Source organism: Eriocheir sinensis, unplaced genomic scaffold (genome assembly GCF_024679095.1).
Source record: "Eriocheir sinensis breed Jianghai 21 unplaced genomic scaffold, ASM2467909v1 Scaffold510, whole genome shotgun sequence".
NCBI lineage: Eukaryota > Metazoa > Arthropoda > Malacostraca > Decapoda > Varunidae > Eriocheir > Eriocheir sinensis.
This window is the reverse complement of record NW_026111844.1, coordinates 202,794-210,132: the sequence shown is the minus strand read 5'-3', so window position 1 is coordinate 210,132 and position 7,339 is coordinate 202,794. Positions and strand designations below refer to the sequence as shown.

Here is a 7,339-nt window from a genome sequence, read left to right as displayed (position 1 = left end):
TTCATTTTTCACAAAAAATAGGATACCAATCACATTTGCATCGACATATTTCCACAGGTGAATACTTAGGGCATGTTCACACCAAGTTGCGACAGCTGAAGTTCATTAATTATGACAGGGGAAGGAAAAATGTAGGGCCTTCCTTGTCTCTAATTTACCGACGTCCATGAAACCGTACACGGCCTGAGATGGTGCCAAGGACCAAGGCATCTGGCGATAAAAGAAAATTTAAATGTCAAAGACAGCTGAGATGATCATTATATATATATATATATATATATATATATATATATATATATATATATATATATATATATATATATATATATATATATATATATAATGTGTGTGTGTGTGTGTGTGTGAGAGAGAAGGTTTTAAGGAGCGATGTTATGTTAGGCAACACTTGATAGGGCAACTAACCTAACATGGATAAACCACGAATCTGTTAATAAATACTCACCAATGCTTTTCAAAACATTAAATCATGATAAAGTACTTACATTAGCTGTGCCTAGGAAATATGATCAACCTGAGAGTCAATACATGAGAAAATCATGATAGGGAAACCAAGAAATTCACCAAATATTACTTATCAAAGAGCTGAAACAGGCTGTCCTACAGAAGCTGGTCAGTTAAGCTTGAAAAAGATGATTCTCTCTCTCTCTCTCTCTCTCTCTCTCTCTCTCTCTCTCTCTCTCTCTCTCTCTCTCTCTCTCTCTCTCTCTCTCTCTCTCTAATGAGGAGTGTAGAAACAATTCAACAACATATTGTTTCAGGACTGCAGATTGCGGGTGGTTCTGTGAACAGGTAATTCAAGATGATGCAACCTTAAATTATGATATGTAGTGCTCATGAGAAGGCTGGGGTTATTTAATTTATGAAGTAGATGAAAAAAAATGTTTATTTGAAATCCATTTCTGATGTAGCAGACAATGGAACTTTTCTAGTCTTTCATCTACATTCTACACAATGTGAGATAGACATAATGTGCACATTTGCAGCTACCACAGAATTATAGATATGAAATCTATACTTGCATCACCAAACATTATTTGGGAAACAAATGTGTAGACTTGCATTTACTCGTTTGTATATACCTTACAAACAGCCAGAGGGTGTGATGTCTCATCTGAGCCTACCCCTCTATGGAATTAAGACAGATATATTTAATGCATTAAGTAATGTTTTTAATACAGGAATAAAGGAATAATGGTATTATTCCTGTATTCCAAGACACTTGGAAAGCATCAAATAACAATTAATAAATAGAAGGCAAAGCCAACCATGCATAAGGGACTTTTAAGACCAATAGCACTAACAGATACAACATATAAGCTATAACTGGGAACAGTAAGAAATGAAATACAAAATCATCTTAAAGAAAATAACAAGCATAGGACCAGGGTCCAGAGAGAACGCCTGCACTGAAAATAGGAAAGCAGCAAATAATTCATTTAAATGAGACTATTGTGCTCAAAGGTGTTTTGAGACCAAGAAACTGTTAATAGTTGTAAGAATTGAATTCCAAACGGCTTTTGAGTTTTAACGTAGAAACGCTAATAAGAATAATGATGAAAAATAAAATACACTTGAAATTCATTGACTTTATTGCAAAAATATACAAGTGATAAGACTAAAATGTTCCTCAATAATCAAGATGCAATCTGATACAGGCAACTTGTTAACTTCACAGAGACAATATTCCTCTTCTTTACAATAGGACTTTTCACAGGTATAAGCATCACTGACATGGTGAAACTGAACACGCAATGTACTGTCTAATCACATAGTCTTTGACATAATGTCCTTGGCCAGTAATAATTAAGAGGCAATGTTTTCCTCTGTGGTATGTTGACCACAGTGGCCTGCATCGTCATGATACTGGGCAAGGATGCGCAATATGTTCTGATGCAGGAGAACCTGCCGCTTCCTCCCCTCGGCCACTTTGATGAGATATAGTTTATCTGTAAAATCATGCAGGAGAATTTATAGCAATCGCATTGTCTATTGTGCTTCGTTTTCCCTTTAACCCAGCACGTGCACACACACACACACGCACACAGATTTGTAACTTTATAGCCAGACACATGCTTTTGTTCCTGCCATATACATATAAAATATCTGGCATTTGGCAATAGGAACACAGACAATAAAAAATTTTCAGTATTTATGTTGTATAAATTGTTGCTTGAATCTTGGGATTTTCCCCTTAATGGTACTGTGTTTTATAAGGCAGAAGGTATAGGACCCATTTTTACAATGACTCACAGGCATGCATGTCAGCAAGAAGCACTGCAGTGACGAGACACAACACATCAAACATGCGACCTAGAAATCAACATCCAATTTTTTACCCACCACCAACAAAGGGAAAATAAGGTCAAGCTCAATAGCATCATTAGCATAGGACTTCCGGGGCTTGAGCCCCAAACCTTTTTTCACCCCCGGGCCCCGTGCCTCCATCACTCCAAAAAATAAGAAATAAATATTATCCATTGTTTGAACGGAGCTGATGTTATTGATGTAGTTCATACTAAAGATTACATTTTGAAGCCATATACCAGTAGTTTGAGCAGTTTGTAGTTTACTGTGCAATCTGGGAGTGTAGCTGTATGTTTTTATCTTAGGTGCATGGTGGTGAACGAACTCTGTTAACTTCAGCCCCTGATGTTTTTCTCTTAGCCCCGAATGTTTTTGAACCCTGGAAACGCCCCTGGTCAAGCTTAAGAATTTTGGCACAAGAAAAGATGAACTGCACTGTGCCAATGAATTTCATGACAACCCAAATCACAATACTAAACTTACTCTTGTTATCTTGGTGATTTCAGTCTCATTCAGCTACAGTCATTAGTTTCTTATCTGTATGGAGAATACATGCATGACAGAAATTTCTATTTGTAATTACAGTGACAAGACAGCCAACATAATATCATTCATAACCCTGTTAAAAATATATACGTATATACGTATATACGTACATACCAGCATTCTGTAGCAATCATAAGCACCAACACCAAAGCATAGTAAAAGAACCCACATGCATATTTTTGCAGCATTCTGAAACATTGATATTGTGTCACCTACTTACATTATTCGATGACAATCTTCACCCTGGTAGGATTGGGAAAAAAATATATAAAAATTATGCAATAATATGATTAACTTAGCCTTAATAATGTCGCACATTTGCCTTTAGTTATAATAGACAAACAAAATATATTTCAATAAACATCTGGAAATAATATATAGCTTCACTGATAAGTCGGGAAAAGAAATGTTACCTTAAGTAGCTACATATTTCATTTATAAGAATGGAATATATATATATATATATATATATATATATATATATATATATATATATATATATATATATATATATATATATATATATATATATATATATATATATATATATAAATATATATATATATATATATATATATATATATACACACACACACACACACACACACACACACACACACACACACACACACACACACACACACTCGTATAAGGTTCCTGTGGAATAAAATTATTCAGCTATTCATAGGTAATTTATCAAATTTATCAAATTTACCTTCACCAGGAGAGCAAATCTCTTCACGTTCTTCTTTTTGCGTGGCAACATATTTGGCTCTTCCCCTCGCAGCCACTGCTTCACAGTGTGCAAACGCACAAACTCTTGCTCACTGAAAATGAACATACACTCTTAATAAAAATATTGTTGCAGCCATCAGATAGCAATATGTTGGGAGTCTAAAAACATTATAGGTCTACCAAAATTTTTCTGGCTTACATAAGGCAGCCCCTGTCTGACCTAACTTGGGTGGTAATTCAAAACCAATAGTTCCCTCATAAAAACAATTCAATTGACTATCATAGTGGAGATGTGGGCTCTCAAATTTCTGGGCACTATAATATCCAATGTATTTTAACTTTGTGAATTTCTGACCAGGGGGTGTTGGGTTTACTCACCTGGTTGGCTACCCTTAACTCACCAGTCAAATGGTTCATAAAGGAAATTTGGTAGTATATAAATGAGGCAGCTAGAACCTGCTGGGACGCCAGCACTAACAATACTTTAGTACTAAGATGGTGTAATTACAGTTTAAAGAAGCTGGATAGTGTGCCATATGTATCATCCAAGAACAACCTGCTCTAGTATGGATAATATTGTGGGGTTTAGTCTATGTATAGTTATATATTTCCAAGTGGCCTAAGACTACCCACATGCTGTCCTGAAGACCACCTATCGACCTGGACTCTAGAAGAAACTCTACAGCACAAGTGGAATCAAGAATGAGCTCCGGGGGGAAGCATGAGCCAACAATAAAGGCGCCATTATAAAACAATTGCCTACACCATGACGGGATAGGGTCGACCATCAGGCCCCTACAGATAAGCCTACTGGCGCTATAGGCCACATGTAGACAAAAAAAAAAAAGTGGATCCCCTAATAATCAGCATAAAAATTTCTTAAATGGAATCAGCACCCACAACCTCATCAGGTAACTAAAGAATTCTAATGTTCAGTGAATGTTATACTAAAAAAATAGCATCTATATTCAACATTAGTATGGGGTTTATGAAAGTTTAATGTGTGGCCTCTGGTGACATTCATGGTACTGGTAGCAGGGAGGAAAAGGTCAAGTGGGGAAATTGTCGATTCTCCATGGAATATCCTCCAATGGTGAATTAAATCTGATCTAAGTAGCCCACTACATACTGAGTGAAGACTTCAGAGTTCTTGTGCAATCAGAATAGTTTAGCTCTGAGAGACTGTCAATCAGTTAGGTCCATCTGGTAAAGGGACCCTAACTCTAACAAAGGATTTTAGAAAGGGATACCATGAACTCAATATTTGTGCAAAGAGTGGACCTCAACAAATTGTTAGCCAGTCCTGCAGCTTTACTGACTGATTTTGAGGTGAGAGTGGAATTTTAGACTGTTATCAACCAGAATACCCAAGAGTCTATGTACTGGTTCCAGAGACAAGTCTGGCATCTTAGTACTACACTCTTATTGATGTTAAAATGCAGTCCCCATGAGAAAGCTACCCTATGGATAGCATCTATACCCTTCTGACAGAGATAGGTCGAAAGATAGGGTGGTGCAAAAGTCATACTGACCAGGTGGCGTTAGGTTCTGACTAGGAGCATTAGTACTGACCAAGTGGCATTAGGGTCTGACCAGGCTGGGTTAGGTTTCGTTTAAATTATATTGAGGCACAGACACTTTTTTTTCCTGTGTATTTCATGATGGTTTTCCTTATGAAGATAGTTTCTTTTTCAGGAATAATATAAAATTGTCAACTTGAAAATTGAAAAACTGACACACTCACTTTTACTTTTTTCCAGAAAGAAAAATATTCTATTTGAATAAATAGTTTATATGTACAGTATTAGGATTAGGACCTGTCTCCTAATGGTAGATGAAAATACATTCTTCTGGTAGATTTAGATGTGTTTTAAATGAATCTTCTCATTGTTTCTGTTGTAATTCAGTTTTTATCACCCCATTCCTCCTCAGAACCTACACATCTGTGACAAAATTAATTAACAAAGCAATCAAAACTCCAAAAATTGACAAGTTCACCTATCTCATTGCTAAAAACATTGTTGTTCTCAATGAAGAACTTGGGTCACATACAACACAACGGACAACGGTGTATATCTTACTGTCAGAATGTTCATTCCTGCGATATTAGTTTTTATATAATTTATCATTTCCTCCCGAGTCCATCCACATTAACCTGCACCATGATGGTCTGCAGGGGAAGAAGGGGGGGGAGGGGGTAGAGGAGGAGATTCAAATCTAAATGTGCTGACCCGATGGCGATAAGAACTGAGCAAAGTGATGATAGTAATGGCCAAAGTGGCATTAGGTACTGATCCAGTGCCAATGAGTACCAATCAATGTGTTAAGTTGGATTAGGTTAGGGAATATTGCCCAAAACTGTAACTTTACCACATGCTTGTAGATGAAAATACATTTTCCTGGTAGAATTTGGTGCTTTTTGTATGAATCTGCTTATTTTTGTCGGAAATCCTTCAGTTATGTGGGGGAAGGGTTTAAAAAAGGTTCATTTGCAATGAAAATGAAAAAGTATAGTTTCATCTGAAAATCTGAGACAGGTGAACTTATAGTACAGTATATATTCACCCAAAAAAAAAAACAATTTTTGTTCGCATGCTCGTATAATTATACCTAACCGAAGCTAACCCAGCCTAAATCTAACCTAGGTACTCGAACAAACCTAATGCCACCTTGGGTAATACCCTAACCCCATCATGATCAATATCTAATGCTGTCTTGGTCAGTAGCCAACGCCATCTTTTAAAAAATCGCTTTCAGCATTGCTTGGAATTTTTACGCATATATTTTGGGTTCAAAATGGTATATCTTTACAACTACTGCTCCAACTCTTTGTACTGTCATCCTTCCCTAGCCCCAACAAACCTGAGGACTTGTCAGAACAGCAAAGTTTAGGTGGGGGAGGCCTCAATAGGCGAGATTTGGCAAGAATTTCCAACAAATCAATGTAAATTTCCCAAAACCAACATCATAACCTCCTAGCCAGGGTTCTTTGACCCCCATATTAAGTATCCTATCCTAACCTAATCCTTAACATATCATACCCCATAGCTTAACCTCGCCCTTAACCTAACCTGACCTGAAAGAGGGTAAAAAGGTAAAAATAAGATTCAAAGACTTACCTTTGACCGGGGTTATTTTGCTCCATTACGTTGAAATGGCAATATGCAGGCTTGTAGCAGTAATAGTTGATGTTGATGCATTGCGCCAGATGCCTTGGTCCTTGGCACCATCTCAGGCCGTGTACGGTTTCATGGACGTCGGTAAATTAGAGACAAGGAAGGCCCTACATTTTTCCTTCCCCTGTCATAATTAATGAACTTCAGCTGTCGCAACTTGGTGTGAACATGCCCTAAGTATTCACCTGTGGAAATATGTCGATGCAAATGTGATTGGTATCCTATTTTTTGTGAAAAATGAATGTGCGATCATGGGTGTCGGAGCGCTGCTGGAGGATGTCTTGGCGACAAGGAAAAACTGCCGAACTTTATGTAGTTTCTAATTTACTAGGGCGAATTTTGCGTTTTCCTTCTATATGTAGATACAGAAAGCCTTAATCTACCCATACATGTCAACAAAACGATCTTACAACATATAATAGCGAAGAAATCTGAGGCATATAGATGCCCCGGCTCAATTCTGCCCGAGGCTCAATTTTGTCGATGACAGGGGCCTATATTTTTCCTTCCCCTGTCATTATTAATGAATTTCAGGTGTCGCAACTTGGTGTGAACAT

At 37.1% G+C, this 7,339-nt stretch overlaps 1 long non-coding RNA gene across 1 annotated transcript; it reads right to left on the bottom strand.

Moving 5' to 3' along the window:
- Nucleotides 1-1,544: 1,544 nt before the first annotated feature.
- LOC126992864 (uncharacterized) lies at nucleotides 1,545-7,044 on the bottom strand. The gene is made up of 4 exons (XR_007747145.1): nucleotides 6,726-7,044; nucleotides 3,587-3,698; nucleotides 3,092-3,114; nucleotides 1,545-1,967 (listed from the first exon to the last, which is right to left on the bottom strand). It is a non-coding gene; the product is annotated as an uncharacterized LOC126992864 (long non-coding RNA).
- Nucleotides 7,045-7,339: the final 295 nt, after the last annotated feature.